At 44.6% G+C, this 26,133-nt stretch overlaps 1 protein-coding gene and 1 pseudogene across 2 annotated transcripts in view; both read left to right on the forward strand.

Annotated features, from left to right (window-relative positions):
- LOC131307725 (uncharacterized) overlaps nucleotides 1-26,133 on the forward strand; it is a 74,929-nt gene that overhangs the window by 31,143 nt on the left and 17,653 nt on the right. The gene's annotated exons all lie outside the window — the stretch shown is intronic.
- On the forward strand, nucleotides 18,431-19,687 carry LOC131307721 (mitogen-activated protein kinase kinase 10-like; annotated as a pseudogene).

A 26,133-nucleotide genomic window follows, 5' to 3' on the forward strand; every position in this document is an offset into this window, starting at 1 on the left:
GATCCTCCCCGACCCATTTAAAAGCTATCATAGATGAAGTCAATCGGCTCCTAAACGCGAAGGCCATCCGAGAAGTGCAATACCTTAGGTGGTTGGCCAACACCGTAGTGGTCAAAAAGAAGAACGGCAAATGGCGGGTCTGTGTTGATTATTCCAATCTTAATGACGTCTGCCCGAAGGATTTCTTCCCCCTTCCACGGATTGACCAGCTCGCTGATGCCACAGCCGGCCATGCCTGACTCAATTTCATGGACGCCTACCGAGGTTACCATCAGATTGCCATGAGCGAATGAGACATTGAAAATACGACCTTCGTCACCCCTCATGGAATCTTTGGATATCTCGTTATGCCCTTCGGCCTGAAAAATGCCGGAGCCACCTTTCAGCGAATGATAACCAAGATGTTTGAGCGCTTACTTGGTGACACCATGATGGCTTACATTGACGACATGGTAGTCAAAAGCATGGTTGCCAATGATCACCTAACCCACCTCGCCGAAGCCTTCAAAATTCTCAAAAAGCACAAGCTCTGACTCAATGCCAAGAAATGCGCCTTCGGTGTAAGCTCCGGTAAATTTCTTGGCCACCTCGTCTCCTAACGCGGTATCGAAGCCAACCCCGCTCAACTACTTGCCATTGAAAAACTCTCGGCTCCCCACAACAAGAGAGACGTTCAACGTTTAATAGGCATGGCCGCCGCCCTGAATCAATTCATCAGTCGCTCCTCCGACAAATGCCAGCCATTTTTCGCCCTCCTGAAGGGCAACCGACGGAGCTTCAATTGGACAGAAGACTGTGATCGAGCCTTCCAGCAGTTGAAGACTTACCTTTCCATAGCCCCACTCCTCGTCACACCTCGGGATCAGGAGGACTTGTTCTTGTACCTAGCCATCTCTCCGCACGCCATAAGTTCGGTGCTCATCCGACAAGAAGAACGGGAGCACCAACCCATCTACTACTCCAGTAAGACAATGACCCCTGTCGAGACGCGTTATCTACCACTGAAAAAACTTGTCCTCGCCCTCGTCTAAGCCTCCAGGAAGCTTGCTCTCTACTTCCAGTCGCACTGCATCATCGTCCTCACCGAATACCCTCTTAAATCTCTCCTCCGAAAGGCGGACCTGAATCTCTCAGTGGGCTGTCAAGCTCGCGAACTGTAAAATACATTTCCAGCCTCGGACAGCAATCAAAGCTTAGGCACTCACCAACTTTATCGCTGAACTCACTCCAACTGATCCTCCAGCTTCGGGTCCAGCTCCAAGCACCGAAGTCGTACTCCTGGCAAGCCCAAGAACAGCATGGAAGCTTTTTCACGGAGATGTGTGGAAGATGTACGTCGATGGCGCCTCCAACAGCCGAGGCGCAGGAGTCCTCCTCTCCCCTTCCAGCATTCTACACGAAAGCTCCCTTTTTATCAACTTCCCAGCCTCTAACAACAAGGCTGAATTCGAAGCACTGATCTCAGGGCTCAAAACAGCTGAAGCCTTGGGTATCGAAGAGCTTGTGGTTTACATTGATTCCCAATTAGTAGTCAACCAGCTCTCCGAGGAATATGACTCTCGGGATGACCGAATGCGCACCTACCTTCGCTCTGCCGTCCAACTCATCAAGAATTTCAAAGCTATCCGAGTCGAACATATCTCCAGGGAACAGAATTCCCACGCCGACGCTCTCGCAGGTCTCGCCTCGACTTGATCCTCCTCAGGACACCGCTCTATCTCTTTCAGCTCCATTAACAAACCCAGTTTTGAACTTGACGTATTGAATCAAAAGGTACTCAGCATAGAGCTCGGTCCGAGCTGGATGGATGAGATCATTGGCTATCTACGAGATGACACCCTCCCCACCAACAAGAAGGACGCTCACCGACTCCACAATAAAGCCACTCTTGTAGGGAGGTATTCCCGAACAGATACTTTTAGTTGCCGAACACATGATATTTGGGAGCACGTGGTAAGTATGGTAGGACTTATCGCCGGGCAGTATGGTGAACGACGATATGGACCAATGATATGGGAAGTCATTGATCCATGCAGTCTGATCGGCTAATAAAGATACCCAATGGCATGTGAGGTCGTTAGTCCAAATAATTGATAAAGGACCAGTTACATGTGAAGTGACTAGTCCAAGCCGTCTGTTCGGCCATGAGATGGCCGAACAAAGAAAGAGCTCCAATCAAGAGTAGGAGCAGAGGGAACACTCTGGAAGATTCCAGAATAGTCATGTCCCGAAAAGGAATAAGATCCCGAGAATATAGGATCTGGTAAAGATACCCAATGAGAATGGGATGTTCGGCCAGTAATGGAAAAGAATCCTAAAAGGACTCTTTTCTAATAAACTGATAAAGGAAACGAGAATCCTTGATATCCGGGGTTTCCTATACGAGTTGGGAATCCTATGGCAACAGGAATGCTTGGGACACAAGCATACGCAAATCTATAAATATGAGGTAAACCTAAAGGCAAAAGGTACGCAATACTTTGCATTAATCGATATTTCCTACTGATAATTAGGGTTTTTTCGTTAGTACGTGATACTAACTTTGCCATCGGAGGGCCTTTGCCACGAGAGGCAAAGGTGCACTCACCCCCTGTCTATTTTGCAGATTAGGGTTCCGACGACGAATTAGGGTTCCGGTGAAAAGGCACGAATAAGCCATTGCAATCCAATTGATCCGAAGCATCAATTGTTCTCATCCCCCTACAATTGGCGCCGTCTGTGGGAAGCGAACAAACTTTTCTGAAAAGTAATCACTATGGAAGAAGACCCAGTTACTCCGTTTAGTCCAAATGACCAGTTGGGTGGGGGAAGAGATAAATCCCCACGAGGTGCTCCGAGAAAGCCCACTGGTAGACATAACGGTGATAACTCCAGAGAAAAAGGAGATAAAACTGCTACTGGCTCCACGAGAAGGAGTAAGTCTCATCGAAGAGATGAGTCAGTTACCCATTCAAGAAGTATACACAATGATAACGATGTCCTTGATAAAAAGAGAAGGGAAATCGAGGAATATGCTCGTTTAATTAGAAAATGAGAGTACGAGATACAGGAGTTGCAGCGGGTACGAGAGCACCCAGAAGATTCTGGACTTTCTCGAAGGAATTCCCAGAAGGACAGATGGACTCTGATAGTCCATAAGCGGGCACATTCACATGGGAGAAGAAGTAGGAGTCCTAACAAAGGGCGATACGAAGCTTCTCCACGAAAAAGAAGAAGCAGAAGTAAAAGCCGAACACCTGATAGAAGGACTTTTTCACGAAAAATGAGGAGCAGAGATCGAAGTTCCACCCCAGAAGAGGAGGAAAAAAGGAAGCATCATCGAGACAGGTACGAGAGGCCTGATGCTGATTGGGTCGAGGCTACGGCTCACAAATCGAAGGAACACGAGGATGGGACAGTGACTGCACGAGAAGCAGCACGCAAGGCCCTAAGTAATATTGCAGCCTCCCCTTTTGCAAAGAGGCTACAAAAGGCTAGGTTGCCGAGCAGAGTGAAGCACGGTACGTTCGTACTTTACGAGACAAATATGGATCCCGTAGCTCACATACAGCATTATCAGCAGGCTATGTTTATGCACGAGGGAGATGATGCCATCTTATGCAAGATGTTCCCCTCCAGCCTTGGTAAGGTGGCTTTAGCTTGGTTTCATAAACTGGGCCCGCGATCCATACGAGGATGGAGGCAGTTGGCTGAGGAATTCACTGCTTGGTTCCTGACAAGCAGAAAAGCCCCAAAGACCTTTGAGAGTCTTTCCACCATGAAACAGGAGGAGAACGAGCAGATCAGGGATTATGCAAAGAAGTACTGGGAAACCTTCAACGAGATTGAAAGCTGCAGTGAGGAGTATGCAATTGCCACCTTCAAGACTGGTTTGCTTGTTCGGGGAGAGCTGCTTCGCTCATTGAATAAACATCCGGTAGCCACACTGGCTAAATTGATGGAACGGATAGAGCAACATGCCAGAATGGAGGATGACATACTTTGTGAGGATGGCAGGACTGTTGCCGAACAGGCAAAGGTACCTGCCAAAAAAGTGGATAAGCCAGAGCCCAAAACTTATAGAGAGAGAAGGGAGAATGGGCAGGCTAAGAAAGAGCCGTACAAGGATAAGCAAGCTCCTGACCCCAAATCTTTCTTTTCTATCACTACGGTTTGGAAGGAACCAATTTATAGGATTCTTTATCGAATAAAGAATCAGCCATATTTTAAATGGCCCCCGAGTCTAGGTGGAGACAAGGATGCAAAACGTGCTACGAATCAGCACTGCAGTTACCATAAAGATTGGGGCCATATGACTGAGGATTGCGAGATGTACAAAAGACACCTTGATGATCTGGTCTCTCGGGGCTATCTCAAGGAATTTATCCAGGAGGATCCAAAGGAGAAAGGGAAAGCTATGGAACTGGATTACGAGCAAAACCCTAAAGGAGTAATCCATATGATACATGGGTTGACCTCGCTTTATACGAGAAATGAGGTTAGGCTGTTACAAAGGCAAGTCAAGCACGATCAGCATGTGATGCGACTGGGAAACAAGAGAGGACGAGAGAATAATGTGTGCAATGAAAGCATAGCATTCACAGATGATGACCTAGGAGAAGTCCAAATACCCCACAACGATGCTTTGGTCGTAACCCTACGAGTTGGGGAGTATGACATTGAGAGGATTCTAGTGGACTCAGGAAGTTGTACAGAGGTGATTTACTACGATGCGTTCAAGAAGTTGGGGCTGGCCCAAACAGACTTAGAGCAATCCTCAACGCCTCTGATTGGGTTCGGTGCAGGAGCAGTCTGGCCTCTTGGAAAGGTAACACTACCTGTTCGGGCTGGAACAGTGGTGTTGAGGACAGATTTTTTAGTTGTCGATGTTCCTTCTTCCTATAATGCGATTATAGGGAGGACATGGTTGCACAAGATGAGAGCAGTCTCTTCGACTTATCACCAGATGGTGAAATTCCCAGGATCGAATGGGGTTGAAGTACTTAGAGGCAATCAGAAAGTGGCCTAACAATGTTTGATCTCCATCATAAAAAGAGCCCCAAAGGTCGACCACGTTCAAACATTAGAAATACCAGATTAACCAACTATCGAGGATGTTGGAAGAAATCCTGCTGAGAAGGTGGTTGAAGGCTTGGAGAAAATTCAGATCAACGAGACTGATCCTGAAAGATATTTCTTAATTGGAGAATCATTACCATCGGACGAAAAGGCTGAATCAATAAGATTTCTGATGGAATATATTGATGTATTTGCATGGGTACCAGAGGAAATGCCCGGAGTAGATGCAGATGTGATTTGTCATCATTTAAACATTGATCCTCAGCACAAGCCGATCATTCAGAAAAAACAGAGGGCAGCCGTGCAGCATGTGGATGCAGTAATTGAAGAGGTCGATCGACTACTAGAGGCCAAAGCAATACGTGAAGTCTACTATCCAGAGTGGTTATCCAACACCGTTGTGGTGAAGAAAAAGAATGGGAAGTGGCGTGTCTGCGTAGACTTCACAGATTTAAACAAGGCGTGTCCAAAAGATAATTTTCCTCTTCTAAGGATTGACCAGTTGGTTGACGCAACTGCTGGTTACGAGCGAATGAGTTTTCTCGATGCATATCGAGGATATCATCAGATTGCTATGTTTGGACCTGATCAAGAGAAGACCTCATTTATCACACCACGAGGGTTGTACTGCTATAGTGTTATGCCGTTTGGGCTAAAGAATGCTGGGGCAACATACCAAAGACTTGCAACCATCATGTTCAAGAAGCTCATTGGAAAGACTATGGAAGTTTACATAGACGATATCGTGGTGAAAAGTCAAGATAAACGGGGGCATATTGCAGATTTAAAAGAAGCTTTTGAGATCCTAAGGAAATACAAACTGAAACTCAACGCCTCGAAATGTGTGTTTGGAGTTGGTTCAGGAAAGTTCCTGGGCCATTTGGTGACCATGAGAGGGATCGAGGCTAACCCCGATCAAATTGCAGCCCTACAAAGGCTTCAGAGTCCCAAAACCACTAAAGAAGTCCAAAGATTGACAGGAATGGCAGCAGCACTTAATAGATTCATCAGCAGGTCAAGTGACAAGTGCAGACCCTTTTTTCAATTGTTGAAAAAGAGGGAAGGATTTGAATGGGGAGCAGAGTGTGAACAAGCCTTCCAGGACCTGAAGAAGTATCTGGCCGAGCCCCCACTTTTGTCAACCCCACAGCCAGGTGAGTCTTTAATTTTGTACTTAGCTGTTTTCGAGCATGCAGTAAGTGCAGTCCTGTTGAGGGATTTGGGGATCGAACAAATCCCTATTTATTATGTTAGCAAGACGCTACTGGATGCAGAGACAAGATATCTGCCCTTAGAAAAACTTGTCCTGGCACTTAGGACAACCACAAGGAAACTGTCACACTACTTCCAAAGCCATAAGGTTGTGGTTTACACAGAGTTTCCATTGAAATCACTGCTACGAAAAATAGACTTCTCGGGAAGGATCTCGACGTGGTCCGTAGAGTTAAGTCAGTACGAACTCGATTATCAGCCACGCACGGCAATCAAAGGCCAAGTATTGGCAGATTTTGTGGCAGAGTTTTCTCCTACAGTAGCTCCCCTACCTCATACGAGAAAGGAACAAGTGACTAAGACATCACCCGAAAAGATTCAGTCCTCAGCCGAACAGGTTCCTATAGAATGCAAGTTATTCGTTGATGGATCAGCATGTAATACTGGATCAGGAATTGGGGTTGTCCTTTTTCCTCCTGATGGAGTACTGATTGAACTGTCTGTTCGGCTCGGATTTAGTGCATCAAATAATGTGGCTGAGTACGAGGCACTCTTGGCTGGATTAAGGAGTGCAAAGACCCTAAAAGCAGAGCAGGTTAGGGTGTACTGTGATTCACAGCTTGTGGTCAATCAACTGTCCGGGGAATATGAAACTCGAAGTGAAAAGATGGTGGCCTACGTACAGGCAGCCAAGGACTTGCTTGATACCTTCGAAAGGGTGTATATTGAACAGATAAGTTCTGGACAGAATGCTCATGCAGATTCATTAGCTTGGTTGGCTGCAGCAGTACCAACTGAGTTCAAAAGGAAGGTGGCAGTAGAATATTTGAATGAGCCGAGCATTGGGAGGAGTATAGACTTGGTCTTGGACGTGAACCAAAAACCAAGTTGGATGGACCCAATCATGGAGTTCTTACGAGACAAGAAACTCCCTTCTGACAAAAAGGAGGCTCATAAGATAAGGATTAAATCTGCTAGGTTTTGGCTGTCCCCAGAGGGTAAGTTATACAGAAAATCCTTTACAGGACCGTATTTACTATGCGTACATCCTGAGATGGTGTAGAAGTTTCTTCATGAAATCCATGAGGGAACATGTGGGAGCCATGCTGGAGGCAAATCCATTGCCCACCGAGCAATCACCCAAGGCTATTAGTGGCCACACATGCAGGAAGATGCAAAGGTGTATGTGAAGATTTGTGAGAAATGTCAAAAATTCTCACCAATGATTCGAACACGCCGAGGATCTGGTGCCTTTGACGAGTCCCTGGCCGTTTGCTCAATGGGGAATGGACATCGTGGGTCCACTACACAAAGCAACTGGGAATCGAAAATTCTTGCTAGTTGCAACAGACTATTTCACTAAGTGGATTGAGGCAGAACCATTGGCCAAAATCACTGAACCTATGATAGAAAGGTTCGTATGGAAAAGCATTATCACTCGCTTTGGGGTCCCTTACTCATTGGTAACAAACAATGGATCCCAATTTCAGAAGAAATTCAAGGCTTTTTGTGTCCAGTATGGAATACAAAATTATTATTCCACCCCAGCCTACCCTCAGAGTAATGGGTAGGCAGAGGCGTCTAATAAAACTATCCTTGACGGGATCAAGAAAAGGCTGGACAAAGCTAAAGGGAAGTGGCTTGACGAGTTACCATTAGTGTTGTGGGCTCACCGAACAACGCCTATGAGGTCTACGGGAGAGACCCCCTATTCATTGGCCTATGGAATAGAAGCTGTTATACCTCTTGAAGTTGGTCTTCCGACCAATAGGACTGCACTAGTCGAAAGTGGGGGCAATGATAGGGCCCTTGAAATTAAGCTTGATCTCGCCGAGGAGAAGAGAGAAAGGGCCTTAATCCATCTGGCTTCCTACCAGGAACAGTTGATGAAGAGCTATAATAAGCATGTTCATCCTCGAGAATTTGGTGTGGGGGACCTAGTGCTACGGAAGGTGCTCGGCAATACCAAGGTGGCCAACGAAGGCAAGCTGGGGGCCAATTGGGAAAGCCCGTATCGAGTAACCGAGATTGTAGGCATAGGGGCCTATAAATTGGCAGATTTGGATGGTAATCCAGTTCCGAGGCCTTAGAATGTCCATAATCTACGAAAATTCTTCGTTTAGAAGCATTGAGTTCTGTTTTAGATTGCACTACGTACTTGTGTGGGAATTACGAATATAATTCCCTTGTTCTAGTTTTGTTATTCTAGTTGCAAAGGGTACGAATAACGCCCTCTTGAGTTTTACAGATTAAGAATAAAGTCACTTTTTTCAGTATAAATGTTGTGTTCTTGGTATTTGTTTTAAAAATACGAACTATGAGATTAGTTTCCCTCATTCGTATTGGGGAGCAGGGGACAGGCACTTATACATTTAAGTACGTGAAACTTAAACACAAGTATGAAACAATTGTGTGATTTTTAAACTTTCACAAGTATGAGAACACTTGTATGCCTTATTTAAGTACGAGAAACTTAAACGCAAGTATGAAACACTTGTATGATTTTCTAAGTATGTGAAACTTAACGAATACAAGTATGAAAACACTTGTATGGAATTTAAAGTACGAGACACTTGGCTTGGCTTAAAACATAACGAGTACATGTTAGCCACAACTATTCAAGTACGAGAAACTTAAAACAGTTGAGTACTTAGCGAGTACAAGTATGAAACACTTGTATGGTTTGCAATTCAAATACGAGAAAATTCGAAGCATTCAAGTACGAGAAACTTAGAAACATTCAAGTACGATAACATGCTTGAACACTTGCAGTACATACAAATACGAGTATTAGAAGGTTTGTTCTAAGTACGTGAAAAAGTACAAGAAAAGATGTTCACAGGACTTGCTAGAGTACAGAACAAGCAAAACATATGATCAAAGCACGAAATACTTAGATAACATCTGTTTGCATCCAAAGCAAAAAACAAGAGGCGCCGAGCAAATTATAAAGTTATGCCACAAAGGGCCGAATACCTGTATCAAACAAAAGTATTGAAAGTACTAGTGCCATGCAGGGCCAATGCTTAAGGTCACGCAGGACCAGTCAAAACTTTTTTATACCAAATACTTACATGTTAGTCCAGATTCTGAACCTCAGGAGCAGTTTCATCTGGGATCTCTGCATGAACTTCAGCGGTAGCAACACTGCCAGATGGATTCTCTTCGAGGTTGATAGGTTCGTTAACTGACTCACGAACAGGAGATTGGACGGGTTGAGATCCAGATGGAATATCTTCCTCTGTACCAGCAAAATCTTCAATTTGCTGCTCAACATCATCTTCTAGGGGCACCTCATGCTCCTGGGGAGCTGCAGCCCGGCTGCTTGGCAATTCATTCTCAATCCAGAGAGGGGAGTCATCTGCAACGCCAACTTTTGTTAAACATGTCTCCCAGCAAGCAGCCCAGATCTGGTCTTGAATAGCAGGCATCTGTTCGACATAGCTAGCAGTTGTAGCATCAAAACCCGTCTGGTACCCTTCTTCATAAGCGGCTTTTTTGGTGCTATCAATCTTCGACAAAGCTTGATTTAGGCTCTCCTCGGCAATCTCGAGTTTGCCCTTAGCTCCATCAAAATCAGATTTGGCTTTATCTCTCTCTCTTTTTAAACGTGAAACTGTCCGAAGTAGCCGCGTGTTGTCGTTCAGCAGTCTGATCCTTTCGGTCTCAGCTTCTTGGTACTTCTGGCCCAAAGTAACCATCTTTTGAATGAACTGGCAAAACACCGAACAGTAAGTAACGGGTGTAGCAATACATGATATATAGTATACGAAATATACATAAGAACTTATATGTAACTAGAAGGAAAGATCAAGTCACACTACCTTGATACCACTGACAAGTCCAGTGGAAACAAGCCGGTCAGGTGCAGATCCGGATTCTTTTTGCATGTCAACTGGGAGCAGCAACCCTTGAGCTAGGGCAACTGATGTTTCGGATGAACCAGCACTGTCCCCAACGTGAACGGGATGGTCTCCCCTAGTAAATGGAGGAGTCCACGTCTGTGGAAGGATTTGGGCAATTGGTGAAGTAAGGTGAAGAGTTTCAGTATCTGCTTGAGAAGCAATATCAGTTTGGTCATCTACCCTAGGACGTTTGTCTCTATGAACGTCACTAGCCTCTACAGTAGTGTCCACTTCTCGAGGAGAAGATGATGACCGTGCAGATCCCCTCTACAGTAGTGTCCACTTCTAAAGGCAAAAGGTACGCAATACTTTGCATTAATCGATATTTCCTACTGATAATTAGGGTTTTTTCGTTAGTACGTGATACTAACTTTGCCATCGGAGGGCCTTTGCCACGAGAGGCAAAGGTGCACTCACCCCCTGTCTATTTTGCAGATTAGGGTTCCGACGACGAATTAGGGTTCCGGTGAAAAGGCACGAATAAGCCGTTGCAATCCAATTGATCCGAAGCATCAATTGTTCTCATCCCCTACAGCTCTTTTTTGCCTCAATCCAAACGGCAAGCTTTACTGAAGATCGTTTACCAGTCCGTATCTATTGGTTGCACACCCCCACCAAGTACCGGGCATCATCGAAGAGCTCTACGCCGACGATAGCGGTGTCACTCTGGTGGACGGTCCCTTGTTCACCGAGCCATCTCCTAGGGCTATTGGTGGCCAATAATGAAGAAGGATTCTGAAGAATTTGTCAAGCGTTGTAGGAAATGCCAAATGTTCGCCCCTATCATCCACCAGCCAGCTCGGGACCTTAGCCCTCTCACCAGCCCTTGGCCTTTCTCTCAATGGGGCATGGATATCATCTGTAAACTCCCCGTTGCTCCGGGAGGATTCAAGTTCCTTTTAACCGCCATCGATTATTTCTCAAAATGAGTCGAAGCCGAGCCCTTGGTAACTATTGAAGAAACAGACATCATTTGTTTGGTTTGGCTAAATATCATTTCACGATTCGGTGTCCCCTTCGCCATCATCACGGACAACGGATGACAGTTTATCGGTCAGAAATACCGATCCCTATTAGATACGGCATCAAATGGGACACATCCACTTCGACTTACCCCCAGGGTAACGGACAAGCCGAGGATGCAAACAAGACAATTTCATCCGAACTCAAGCGCTGACTCGAGTCATGCCGAGGCAAATGGGCCAAGGAGCTACCTAGGGTACGTGGGGCTACCGTACTACACCTCGACGATCCACCGGTCGCACTCCCTTCTCCTTGGCATTTGGAATGGAGGCAGTCATTCCCCTCCAAGTTGGGCTTCCAATAATGCGTACTGAAAATTTCGACGAGTCAGTGAACAACGACAGCATCGCTTCGGATCTCAACTTGGCCGAGGAGGAACGTGAAAACGCAAAGATCAAGCTCGCGTCGTACCAACAGAAGGTTGCAAAGGGCTACAATCGAAGTGTCCGTCTTAGGTCGTTGAAACCAGACGACCTTGTCTGGAAAAAGGTGGTGGAGAAATCCAAGAAAAGAAACCTAATGCCCAACTGGGAGGGCCCCTACCGAGTTCTTAAGCACCTCGGCTAAGGAAATTACAAGTTGGAGAAGCTAGACGGTTCTCCTATTGCTAAAACCTGGAATGCAAACAACCTGAAGAAGTTTTATGGCTAGCAGCCCTTCGGTTCCGAAGATCCATCACTCTCCCTTCTATCGGTTTTTATCTAAATAATTTTGTTTTGGGGACAACCTACTTATGTAATGACAGTACCAAACAAGTGTCAATGAGAATTGTCTTTTCTTGCCAATGCTTGTTCTTTCTGTTTCTGTTATTTACTTTTTCCATTCGGTTCGTTATCGACCGGACCGTTTTATTTCGACTTCAGGGGTTATGTCTTCTCCTGGGTAATCCCATCGGGCAAAACTCCCTCAAAGTCTCCCCGACCTTTGTGGTCATTTGGACTTACGGTCGTTCGCTTTAAGGATACTCGGTTTTTTCCCGAGCCCCTTATATCGACCCACCTATAGTCATTCGCTGCTCGGTTTCGCTGCGTCCCGAAGTCTTGGCCTACGCCATCTCACCTTCAGGACCCCAGCCCAAATCCCCTAGCAGCCCCACCGACTCATGAGTTTACACATCACTCATCTAATTTCTTAAACAAATAGCCGAATCACCCTAACTAGAAGTAGGGGCATGAAAATTCAAAAATTACTAAATACTTGCTTCGGATTAGATCACTCGGCCCCTTCCGACCCTCCCAAAGGCTGGGGCTTCGAAAATCAACCCCTATGCTTCGGTTCCCTCCCTGCCTGTATACACAGCAGGTCCGACCAAAGCAAGAGGTACCAACAAACCATCTTTCTCTGAATTAACATCTTTTTATGTTTGGCGAATGCTTCGGCTCATGCTTCAGTTAAACTTGTTTCACAACTCCACAAGTCTCACCAAAGCAGGGGGAACAACACTCGAGCAGCAACCATAAATTCATACAAGCATTTCAAAGATAAACGTAACATTCAGGAAAAGAAAGCATTCATTCACAAAAATCACAGTGGATCACAAGCTCAAATCCTACTTAAAACCATTACAAACGATCAGGCTTCGGCCAAATGTTCGGCACCTATCACAACAAGAAATATTTACAAACTCTGGAACGGCAAACTCCAAATGTCCGGAGCCGTCCAGTCAAATGGCAAATCACAAAACTTCAAAGTATTTTTCAGAGAAGAGAGGTGTGGGTTCCCCGCCCAGCGCACACTTGAAGAGTCGCCACCCGAATTTTCGAGATGGATGATCCGAGAAATCGAGAACTCGTTTGAAAAAGGCTTTTGGTCTAGCGAAAAACGTCGAGACTTTGGGTTCGGGAGCCACATTACGAATGGGGAAGGTTTTGTTGAAAAGCACCCCACTCGTCCGATGAAAACGGTCTCTAGTAAACATTTTCAAAGGGGAATCTTTCATAATCTTTTGGAAAATAGAACTCTTTAACAAACAAGCAAAAGGGGAAGGGACATGAGAAATATATCACATTGACGTGTATGTGGTGCTGCCTGTATAGAAATGGTGAGCAAATGGTATGATACAGAATGGAATGGATGACCAATAGGCCATCTGGATCAGAACCACACGACACGGCCTATCATAAGACCGCGCACGGCCTATCATAAGACCGCGCACGGCCTTATGATATGCCATGCGGTCTACTTGTGCTGCTATCAGACTTTCATCAGTGCTTATAACAACGCTCAATACTATCGATATCTCATGCATGACTCTTTAAAGATATCAGAAAGTACCCAGCCATTACTTTGTTTCAGAACGGTACCTCTTTCTTCAAGCCATGAATTGGGAACAAGTTTTGATGTATTTGGATCATTTGAGAAAGCAAATAGACCTTATTCAAGAAATAAAACATGGCTTGTAGATATAGTCTTATTCTGAAGCTACTGATGACAATGTTTCAGCAATACAAGCAAGCTTGATGAAGAATAGACATGATCCAGACAGTCTAACAGAGACCAATAAAAGACCGTGCATTTTAACATACTACACCGTGCGACGTACCAAAATGCCGCACAGCGTGGTATATTCTACACAGTGACTATTTTTGTTTTCAAAAATAGATTTTGAGTCAGTATTTAACCAAAAGGGGGGTGAGCCTAAATACAGAAAAGTTCCCTCAGGGTCAGGACTGAGCCTAACCCAAGGAAACTTGTTTTTTTTTTACCTTTGATCTTGAACTTGGACAAAGGCGGATGTTGATGGATGAACAGGGATGAGATCGGATGAGATAGGATGGGTGCGGGTATGTGTGGTTGTTGGCTGTTTTAGTGGATGAGATCTCAAAGTGAGTAAAAGACTAACTTTGATGGTGAAGGAGAAGATGGAGCATTTTGAGAAAAGAGAGGCCTTGAGAATGTTTTTGGAGCACCTTCTCAAGACTTGGGAGTAAGGAATGAGTGTAAAAGCATCATGAGAGAGAAAGAAAGTTAGGGGCCCCTTTCACTTGAGTGGAGGGGTGTATTTATAGGCAAGAGCCAAGGATTTTGAATTCAAATGGGGGAGGTGTTTTTTTAGGCGGCATAGAAGTGCCCTTTTTCAGCTAAGCCATTTTGTAGCTGTGGCTCAGGTGAGCATGGCCGACAGCTTTCTAAGCCAGCCGAAACTTTACTTAAAACGCCGTGCGGTTATCCTCATGACCTCGTGCGGCGTAATGAATTCTATTATGTCGTGCGATGTAGAGGTGTTCCGTTCAGTATTCTAGGTCTAGTCCAGGGGTTTTTTGGGCTTTTGGTTGGGCTTTTGGGCAGAGGAAGTCCTTTATCCAAGCTCTTGAAGGTATCGTTTCCTTTATTTCATCATCGGAACATTCAAAGAACCCTTGAGGCCCAGATTGAGGTGTTTACAAAAGGAGTGGAGTTCCTCTATGCATCAACAAGAGCGGGGGCATTGGGATCAACCTGATTCTTGGGTGCTTGCAACTCCTTCGGGTTCGGCACCATTTCATCCTATTCCTCGAGTAGCACGAGCTCTTCAAGAGGAGGTTGGGGCACGGCTCGGAGTTCTGAGTCTTCAAGAAGATCAAGTTTGCTTAACAAGGTCTCGTGGCCAAAGCGTAGTCCGTCCAGGAAACGATCTCTGTGAAGCTCAGCCTCAATCTCCCAAACATGCTTTTTGTATTCTACTCCGGTCGCGTCCCAACCTTCATCATAACCCTTATTCCTCGCACCTTCAACCTCACGAGCTCGGGTGACCCTCAGAGTAGTTGCATCCTCTTCGGCTTTTGCAGCTCCACCCTCGGCAAGCACCCTCTCCTTGTCACACCTCTGGAAATCCGCGACGTAAAGATCGCAAGTTTCCCGAGCAATCTTCAGGTCATCCTCCTTCTGCCCAAAAGCCTATTTCAGCTCTTCTATCTCATGCTCATGTGCCTCGCATCTGTCATTTACAACCAATGCCTGAGCACCGGACTGCCAACACAAAATAGAAGATGTCGATCAAAACCAATATTCAATCGGAAAGGGGTTGAAGAAAAGCAACTTACATTCAGAAGCGCCTGTGCTATTTCCCCTGTCAGGTCCTCGGTGCAGCCTTTGATAGCTCGAGCATCCTTTAGAAGAATGCAAGACCGAAGCAGCCCGAACGCCATCCCGATATTAGTGGAAGCACTGTCGGCTTGATGAATCAGGCACCCCGCATAATATCAGACCTCGGGAGCCCAAGGGACCTCTCTTGCTGGAACCCTAGCTTCCACATTGGTTCCCCCCCCCCCCCCCCGGCTGCTTCATCTCCTCCGTCTCCTCGGACTTCTCCCTCCTCGATCAGGATCGTCTCCCTATCCCTTCATCGGTCGTAGCCCACTTCCTCGGTCCGAGCCCTCTTCTTCGGAGGCTCTTGCGAAGAAACAGGGACTACCCTGGAAGTGCCGGCTCTTGGCGAGCCGATCACAGCACCGGTGCCTCGGCCCCGTGGCCTTTGGCGCCGTAAGTTAAGAACCTCCCTTCCGCGACCACTCATCTCCTCATTGAGCCCGGTTCTCTCAGGTGTCTCCCGATTGATCTCTTCTCGAATTATGCGCCGAGGACCTGAGTTACTCCCCTCTGTCTCCGGGGTACCGACCCCTCCGCTGCTCCTTTCCTCCCCTCTACCTCTCCCTCTGCCTCGTCCCCGACCTGCTCGAGGAACCCCCTGCTACCTCAGCCTCTTCTTCAAGTAGCTAGTATAAGTAGGGGAATATCCGAGTAGCTTAAGGGCGTATCAGTTCGTGATAGGAATAACGTAGGCGGCTGTTATCCGTGCCCGGATAGCTATCTCCCGAAGCCCCGTAACAGCGCCCTTAGCTGCAAGAAAACATCAAGAGAAAAGAGTCATTACATGCAAGTCTGGAAAGATATACGATATGCGTACTGAGGAAGAAATTCTACCGACCAAGAGCTCTGACCTTGAACTGAACCGTGGTAGTGGTATCCACGCTCTCCCCGAGCCCAAACATAAAGTTCCCGGTGACCGAGACGTAAATATTCGCCCATTCTTCAGAATCGGGGAGGTGGTCGATAAGGAACGTATTATATCCAGTCCTCAGGAGAGGTAGTGACGATCGCTCTCTCGGTTGACCCCTAACAAGTATAGGCCGAAGAGCTCTTCGAGTCCAAAGGTAAGGTTGTATTGCCTCCTCAGCTCTATAATGCTGGTGATAATCCGATAAGAATTCACCGTGAGCTGAGAGGAGGTGAGGGAAAGGGTTCGGAGCACCAGTCGAACAAACTGGTGAAGGGGGAATCTAATGCCCCCCTCGGTGATTGCCATCAAGGGGAAGATCAACCTCCCCTATCGATAAGGGAGATCCTTGGGGTCGTTATTCGGTAGTAGCCGGACCTCAACATCCGGGGGAATGCTGTAAACTCTCTTGAATTCGGTGTAAGGAGCCAAAGAGCCGTCGAAATATTGATTTCTATAAGGACACGACCTCATTGGTCTTCTGCATCCCCGGACCTCCTCGGGGGCATCCGCGAACAGCCCTGGTCCTTGGTTTAAGGTACTAGGAGCTTCCATTCCTCGGGGATCAAATGTCGTTACCTCACGAGGAGCTCTAAAGGGATCAAACGGTTCAATATGGTCAATCGGAGTTCGGAAAAACGCTCGGATCCGAAGTGATTAGTGGATATCCTCGGGAATTTCAACGGGAGAAGAACCTGAACTACTGGAACTGTCCGAGGAGAGCTCGATGACCATTCGCCCCTACCTAACAAAAAAGAAAATTTGCAGAAACCCGTTAGCTATATGCCTAAGGAAAAAGCAAGAGGATCTAATGCTGGGGACAGAATGGTCGTTGCTCCTCGAAGTCTCTAAGACCTCGGCCTTCGTCGGAAAACTCCTCCTCTGGAAAAGTCCCAGGGTTTGTAATTATTCCTATGGTCTCAGGTGAATAAAGGCCTCGGGAAGAATATAGGCCTCGGGAAGAATACAGGCCTCGGGAAAAGTACGAACAGCGCCGAAGGAGTCCAGCGCCGCCATGAACCAGACAACGGCGAGCGGTGGTTCAGCCCAAATGCATGCCAAAATCGACGAAAAACTTGAAGAAAATGTTCAAAACACGAAAATTGGTGCAAGAGGAACATCATACCTAAGATTCGTGTGAAGATCCACTGCCAAAACGCTCGAAATCTCGATCGAAAAGCAAAAAGCAATGGCGCGGCGGTTTGTCTTCAAAGCGGAGAGAAGTTGCCCGACCTCCCTCTCTCTCCCTCTTTTATATTTGGACGATTTAAGGGGGGCACGCGGGAAACGAAGCGTCGTGCACCGAGCCGTTGGATTGCTGACACGTGGCTCCATCTGACGGACAAAAGCGAAGGTTCTACACCGAGGTCAGAGCGCCGAATCACCGAGCCACAGGATCCTCAACACATGTCCCCGAAAGGACGGCCCGTACCAATCAACTGATACGGCACGTGCCGAGGCAGCTCATGACGTCAATGTCCTCGGCGATGATCGACACGTGGCTCCTAGCGCTGGGGCTAGCACTCCGGTAATTACCGATGTTGTTCCTCTCTTCGGTAATCTATGTATTAGATGATCAAGCATGACGGTTCACGAAAAGGGTTAACTCCCCAAAGCAGAGAATTGACGCTCTAGTAAGTTAAGGGGCTATTGTGGTGGCTTCGGTTATGAGCTCGGTAACTATGCCTAAACATCGGGAACCGAGGTCTCGAAAGGGTCTAGCCAGCAAGTTAAAGGAAGTGGACCCCAATGTGCTATTCTGTTTTCCGATCGGTGACATAACCCTGGTTTGCCGGTCGGTAACATAACCTTGGTTATGACATAACCGAGGTCATGTCATATCCGTACCGGAGTTCCCGAGGACACCTAAGGAAGATAGTTGTGCCGGATGGGGTCCATGAAGGTTACGTGGTAAATGTAATCATTGGAATCAGATATGGCCATGTGCTCCGTAACCGCTTTGCCTTTTCCGTCACGTATGACGTCACTCGAGGCTATTACCCGAGCGTACCCTCCACCCGTTAGCTTGGAGACCAAGTAAACCTAGGTCTATAAATACAAAGGGATACTCATCTTTGAGAGGTATGTCATTCTTCGCTAACCCTAGATCTACATTCTCCCCTGAGATTTAACTTGATCGTCGGAGGGTCACTGGGCTACCCTAGCCATTGTGACTTGTTGCAGGTCCAGCAGCAGAGGGAGATCCCTAGTCTATACCGCGGTCAAGGTCTCGTCAAATCGAACCCCTGCACCTCGCCTGCCCTTAAACTGCGGGATGTTAAATTGTTAATAGTCGTACATATGCATGTACCACATTCAACGTATGTGTATAAAATAGCCCATCGACTGACTGTTAAGTACATTTCAATTGTGAGAGAGTGATCAGAGTGAAAAATGGCACTGGTTAGAGAGAGGACACACCAACGAGCACTAAGCCTATCACTGCCCTCTCCAGCCCCGCCGGCGGAAATGTTCCGCCAGAGTCCCCAACCATCGCCGTCATCTACTGAATCCCCAGGCATCAATAGCTTACTTGAGCTCGAGAAACTGGCGGTCCTCGGCCACGGCAACGGCGGTGTAGTCTACAAAGTCCGCCACCGCCGCACTGCCTCCATTTACGCCTTGAAAGTCCTTCGATTTGACAAAACGGCAGTGGTGATTCGGCATCAGGCCGCACAGGAGGCTGAGATCCTCAAACAAATAGACTCACCGCTCATAGTGAAGTGCCATGGTGTTTTCACTAGTGAAGGTGATCCTGATAGTGATGGTTGTGGTCTCTGCTTCATCATGGAGCATATGGAAGCAGGATCTCTGCACGACGTCTTGCTTATGCATCGGAGACTGCCTGAGCCGGCAATCTCCGGCATAGCAAGACATGTGTTAGAAGGATTGCACTATCTGTATTCCCTGCAAATAGTGCACAGAGATATAAAACCATCAAACTTGTTAATTAACAACAAAGGAGAGATAAAAATTGCGGATTTTGGGGTGAGTGGAGTGTCGAGGAAGCTCAATGTAACAGCGTCTCATCAAGCCAATTGTATGGGGACATGTGCGTATATGAGTCCAGAAAGATTTGATCCAGAGAGGTGGGATGGCAAATTCTCCGATGAGTTTGTGGGAGATATTGGTCGCTTGGATTGGTGGTGCTGCAATGCCACATGGGTCATTTTCTGCTGATTAGTCCCGGGCAAAAGCCGGACTGGGCGACGGTAATGTGCGCGATCTGCTTTGGAGAGAGGATGGATATGCTGGAGACGGCATCGCCTGAGTTTCAGAGTTTTGTGTGGAGGTGTTTGGAAAGGGATTGGAGGAAGAGAGGGACAGTGACTGAGCTTCTTAGCCACCCTTTTGTGACAAAATGTTGGAACACCAGTTCCAGTGGTACAAAAGAGTTTATGGGTTACGCTTTGGAAGGTTGATTTTGTTTCTCACCCTCTTTCCTTTTGACTCCTCTTTTGAGAATTTTCTGATTTGATTTATTGTACTAGTTTGTTGGAAGATTTATTTCTTAGCTCGAGTGGATAGTTGGGATTTGAAAAAGAGGAAAACAAGAAGTTCAATTCCCAATTCTACCTACTCATCCCTGTATTTCAAAAAGCGGAAAACAAAAGAATTTCAATTTCTAATTTCAAAATGCCACTGCTCATCCCTATATTCTACCTTAACTCTTTCAAAGTTATTCTATCCTTAAATGCGATTAGTAGATTCTGCAGTAGTAGAAGTCTATTGGACTCGAAAATAAATAACGAAAATCAATGAATAGGCATGAAGGAACTAACTGAAATATATTCGTTTTATGCATATGTTTTTAAAGCACTTACCTAAGTTAGTTTCCAAAAACATCAATGGTTCAAATGAAAACGCCATTAGGTCATCCGAAGACACTAAAATATCAAAAAGTTTGAATTCACAATTATTTCTCCCCAACTTTTATTGAAATGGAGGAGGAAGAAATAGCGGAAAGAATCGATGGTCTTGATGGCTTTAATTTTTTAATAACTTGGTAGCTGGCCTACTAGATCAACTAATCTGGAATATCAATTACGCCGTCAGCGAGATGTTCAACCAAAATCGGTACAAATAAATGTTTTAAACTTGTTACTCCAAAATCGTCTAGCAATCTATCTTTCTCAAAATGTGGATAATATGGATCCGAATTGTGTAAATAAAGAAGTATAAAATCCCTAATCTCTGTCATGTTTCAAAGATTGGTTGCTTAGGTTGGACTTTTTAGTAGGATCCCCGGCGCCGTTCAAAGATTGGTTGCTGGGGTGGCTTAAGGGAGCGCCTGATAAAATGGGCAGTTTGGGAGGGCTATCTCTCTGTTATGGGCGATGTGGCGAGTACGGAATAAGAGGGTGTTTAATGGGATAGAGGGAGTTTTTGAGGAGGGGCTTCGTATGGCGTATTCTCTGCTGAAGCTTCTTTGTGGCTTTCATGGGAAAGGCAAAAAAGGGGATGGTAGAGCCAGGGAAGGGAGGCACTGGCAGGGGTGTCCAAACCGTGTGATTCTGCAGCAACGTGGGGGAAGTCCGGTTGGAGGGTGTTCCGAAGTTTTTGGTTGATGGTGCTTAGTGCTTACGCACTTGGAGGGGAGCAGCTGCGTGGTGTCCGCTTTCAGGTGCTTCTTTTGTTCTACAAAAAAAACAGGCTAGGAAGGTTTTTGCATCCTCTGCTGTGATGGTTGAAGCATTAGCAGTGCTGGATGCATTGCGATGGGCTAGAGATGCTCATTTCATTCGAGTGGAAATTCTCACAGATTGCCTAGCTCTTGTGCAAGGGTTACAATGTTCTGATCATGTTGATGTTTTTGTTAAACCAGTTTTGGTAGAAATCTTTGAAGTTGTTGAGTCATTTGAGTATGTGGCGGTCACTAAGGTTCTGAGAAATGTCGCAAGACCGGTCCATACATGTGCTAAAGTCTGTAATGTTAAAGAGGGCATCACTTTTTAGGAATAGACATTTGATACGCCTCAATGTAATGTTAAAGTCTGTAATGTTAAAGAGGGTTACCCTCAATGTAATAAATAGATGCACTCAAAATACACCAACACATGGTGTGTGGGTGTATTTTTTGCTTCTTCGGTGGGTGTACTTTAGTTTTAGATTTAGTAGTTTTGGTTTCATTACTGTCTATCATGATGTAATCTTTTGCCTCCGGACTTTCACAATGAAAATTACTTGACTGATGATCAAAAAGCCATTTTTACGCATAAGCTCTAAACGAATCCTCACATATTACAGTGTATCCAATACTACAAAACCCAAAGGTCCCAGAAAGAAAAGTAAACCAGGTAGATAAAACTCACCAACCCAACGGTCGAATTTGTTTAAGTTCTCAACATGATAGCCAAAATGGTAGATAGGCTTCCCAAATGGATAAATAATAGTGGAAAATGTAGAAAATTTTAACTGTGGTGAGTTTATGCATAAAAGTTAAGAGATTAAATTCTTTCTAGTGGGCATTTATTATGGTAATCTGAACCGTTCATAACTCAAAGCAACAACAAAAAATGCAAATCAATGGTAGCAAGTAATTGCTACAAATAGACTTGTGGGGCAGCACTAAGGAGGAATATTCAGTCACACAAATCATTCAACATTATTCAAGAGGCACAAGAGTGGGTCTACAAGTTGAACATAGTAGTTGAAACGAAGATACAACCCATACACTTGAAGCTATCATTCTTGAAGAAAAGAAAATTAGACACCTAACTTACATGCAAGAGTTGAATAATTGTACTAGCTTGCATCTAAAACCTTGGAAATATCTTCTGATACATACAGAAAGAAAAGAATAGTTCTAGCCAATAATCAATACTCTCTAGCTAGCAATATTAAATGAGGCATCATAACAGTATTACAGTATTCTCACTAAGCTAGAGATCCAACTTTTTTCCGTTTCGCAAACTAATGTAAGAAAAAAAAAAGGCAAGGAAGAGAGCAGGTGAGAACAATTTTAATAACGATATAACAAGACAATGGAAGTACAATGGAAGCTTTTTTCATAGAAAGACTAACAAGAAAAAACCACAAGACAGGAACACTGATACCTGATTATACCCCCTCTATGAATATGTAGCCTAGTGATCTCACTGCACTGGAAGCTTTTTTCATAGAAAGACTTACGAATGGCCACTGCACCTATAATTTGTCGTAGTTGGTTTTTGTTGCCATTAGAACGCTTCTACTACGCATGTGAGAACTCTGTCCTTTGGAATTATGCTTTGAAAAAAATCAAATAGAATAACAGTTGAAGCTAAGGTTCCAGGCAAAGTTAATTAAACTATCAACCGAGACATACAAATTCAACACAAGATTTTGAAGGGCCAGAGGAAACAATTATCTAACACCTAATACGCTCACTATCACTAACCTTTGCGTCCTCTATCATACAAATCCAAGCAAGAAAAACTCGAAACAAATCAGGCCGAAATGAGTGTTTCGGGCTTAAATGCACCATAAATACAAACAACTTACAATAAGGTGGGCCTCTCTGCAACAACTCAAACAATAGCCCCAATGTTCTAAAAAGCGCTCGGCGCTAGGCGGGCGGCCGACCACCTTCAAGCTTCGAGACCTATTAATCGGCCATTAATCGCCTTTTAGCAATTAGTCGGGTTTTTTTTTTTTTAAATATTCTACAACCTCCCTACCATCAATAATCACAGTTTTTCTAGTTGATGTGATATATCTTCTCTACCATCAATACTTACTAGTTACTACACGTCTACCGGTCTACACGGCTACGGCCTACACCAAACGGTCCAAACCATAAATTTACAATACTACACTACTCTGCTACTCAGACTCAAGTGTTAAATTTTGTAAAAAAAAATACTACACACTACAGAGAGGGGGGATCAAGAAATTACAGAGAGAGAAATTACACACAAAGAGAGAGAGAGAGAGAGAGAGAGAGAGAGAGATTACAAAGAGAGAGGAGGATCAAGAGAGAGGGATCGAGAGTTACAACAGTCAACAATGAGGCGCAGTGGCGATGAATGGTGATGAAAGGCGTCGGCGATGACTAGCGTCGACGATGACCGGTGTCGATGATGGGAGGCGATCGTCGATGTACTGGCGTCGGCAGTAGGCGATGACTGGGTTTCTCCCCAGACCCAGATCGATGAGAGGCTGAACGAATGAGAGCCCTAACACAGTAATTCGAAGCCCTAAATAACCTGGTATGAGTATAACAGTTACCCCCTTCGTTTTCTAAAAATTCATATTTACCTTGCCTAATCGCCCATTAGCCGATTAATCGCCCATGAATCGATTAATCGCCTATCGCCGCCTACACGCCGACCAATTAAGCGGCGATTAATCTCCGCCAAAGTCCGATTAATCTTCTAGCCGCCTAATTCAACCTTTTAGCCATTAATCTCATCGGTCAGCCCAAATTTCCGATTAATCGGCAATTAATCCCGCCTTTTAGCGCACTGCATAGCCCCAAATCCCCCCCCAAGACCAACAAAAGTACGACCAAGACAGAACAGATACTCTTGTGTCACTTCATAACCATAACAAGTCAGAATAAACTGTGTTTTAACAAGCTTCAAGGAAATGTACATGAAGCACCGATAATCACATGGAAATCCATCCATATGAAAAACTAGCGATGGTTGCACCACAGATTTCTTAAAGCACATGAAATGTTTTATCACCATTCCTCGAGTAGTAGCAAGTAAAAACTCTTTAGTTGCCCCATGCTTGCAACCCAAACCAGAAAGAAAATCGTACAAAAGTCACTGAACTGAAGTACCTCATCAAGTGCCATAACCAACCAATTTCATAAGGAGAGCTGGAAGCAAGAAAACTCGTACTATTGCACAAATTTAGGCTCTCTTCCACCAAATTCTTCATTAGTGTTACCGGCGACACACCTCTCCCATATACTAAAGAGAAAATATAAGGATCTAGGAAGCAAAGACATGTTGCCAGAGGTCACGTACCAATGTCGGACATCAACACTCTCCGAACACGTGTTGACACTCAAATTAGAAGTTTCTTAAGTCTTAACTTTCTTTTAATTTTTGCAAATTGACAATCTGGGAAGAATCAAAACACGTTCGGTACATGCTCGGACACTCTCGAGACACTCAATAGACACTCAAGCAACACTTTAGGGGTGTCAAATGAGATAAAAGGCTCAAGTTAAAGCTTAAAAAACTTTTCATTTTTGTGTTAGACGATGGTTGAAAGACTGTAATGAAACATGCGAATGATGAAACACGTTTACTAGAAAACTTCTGCAAATGATGCAATGACAAATTTGAATGAACTAATGAAATATGCAACGAAGGCATATATGTATATTCCTATAACTACCACCTAATTTTTGCATTTTCATCATTTTTATTTAATCATCTGGTACTAAATAAAACTCCATAAGTATACATTTCAATTTGTAGTGTCCTCCATTTTTTGGGAATTTGCATTCCGATTGTCGGTGTCGTGTGTCCCTTTCAGTGCAATTTAGATGTGGATAAAACCTATATCCAAATCTCAGTTCCCTCATAGAGCACGTACAATACCAAAATAAGAGGGCTTTCTTAGCTATTATGACTAGCCAACACTCAAAACTAAAGCTCCAAACATCAATAAAGGGCTAGCTTTTTTAACATTGTGCCCGTTGAATCATTCAGATATTTGGATTTCTAATTTTTGGCGTGTAGGAAAAATTATGGATGAGAACCCACAGTGCTTCCCTCACATTGGGGTTGACGACAACCCAAATGACAGTTCTGATTCCAGAATGTAATCGACGGAGAAAGACCAGGCAAGCATTGAAGCAAAGAAAATATGAAGGAAACAAATAAGTGAAAACTTCATAATAGAGACTGCAAAAGATCTCAATAGCAATGTTTCCCTGAACAACCATCACTCCAAAAATGGAAAAGGAAATGAAAGAGTGAGAACAGGCCAATAAGGTTCAGATAGCAGTAATGTAGCTTTTATCATCTGATATGCCTAGCTGTCCAAAATCATTGAGACCAGTGGTATAACCACAGCCAAGTTTCTGTCAAAAACAAAGGGGCGATGACCATTTATCAGTCTCTACCCTGACTGCAGCTAAATTTATTCCAAATTCATCTAAAATTTATGAAGACAAAATCAAAACACAGATACAGGTAACACAACTTATGAACCAAAAGTTGTTCACAGAAGACAGCTGCAAAATCATTGGGAAACATATGATCCTGGGTCTTTCAAAGATCAAAATAAACATAAATAATATTTGAATCATAGAACAAACCCACTTTCTCCAGCAATCAACGGGTTGATCTATTAAATCGGATACAGGTACTAGCTTTTAAATGGGGTAAGTGATCACAGGCAACTACAAAACATGGGCCTGATCAAAGAAAAAAAAATTCTGATAAAAAAAAAACTACAAAATATGGGCCATCACTGTAAACATTTGCTCAAGGGTAAACGTACGGTTACTCAACCAAATTAAGATGAGTTTGAAATATTGCCTCCTCACAACAAACCAAGTACCCAGTCCCAGGTGACAAAAATGTCTTGAAAATGAACTATCCCAGCTATATAGCACTACATGTTTTTATAATTGCTGAATGAATTGCTCTGATATTGAAAAATAAAGAAAAAGAGACCAAATGAATAAAGTATACAGTATCAAGCAACGCAATTCATCAAATATATCTCAATAGTGGACATTCAACTGGACAAGTATTGAACTAAAAGTTCAAAGAGAGATCACATACCTAGATGCACCATTATTGACAATAGCCCGCAAAATGGTTTTGAAAATCATGATTTGGTTGAGCATAATTAGATAAGCACAACACACATGAACACAAAAGGTTCAATTATATTTGAATGTGAAAGAACCATTTGAGGGTACCAAACAATCAATTTATCATGACAACCTAGCCTTTGCCACATGAGCAAATACAACAGGTAGTAGTATTATAAAGGGGAGAGAACAGA

Source organism: Rhododendron vialii, chromosome 11a (assembly GCF_030253575.1).
Source record: "Rhododendron vialii isolate Sample 1 chromosome 11a, ASM3025357v1".
Taxonomy (NCBI): Eukaryota; Viridiplantae; Streptophyta; class Magnoliopsida; order Ericales; family Ericaceae; genus Rhododendron; species Rhododendron vialii.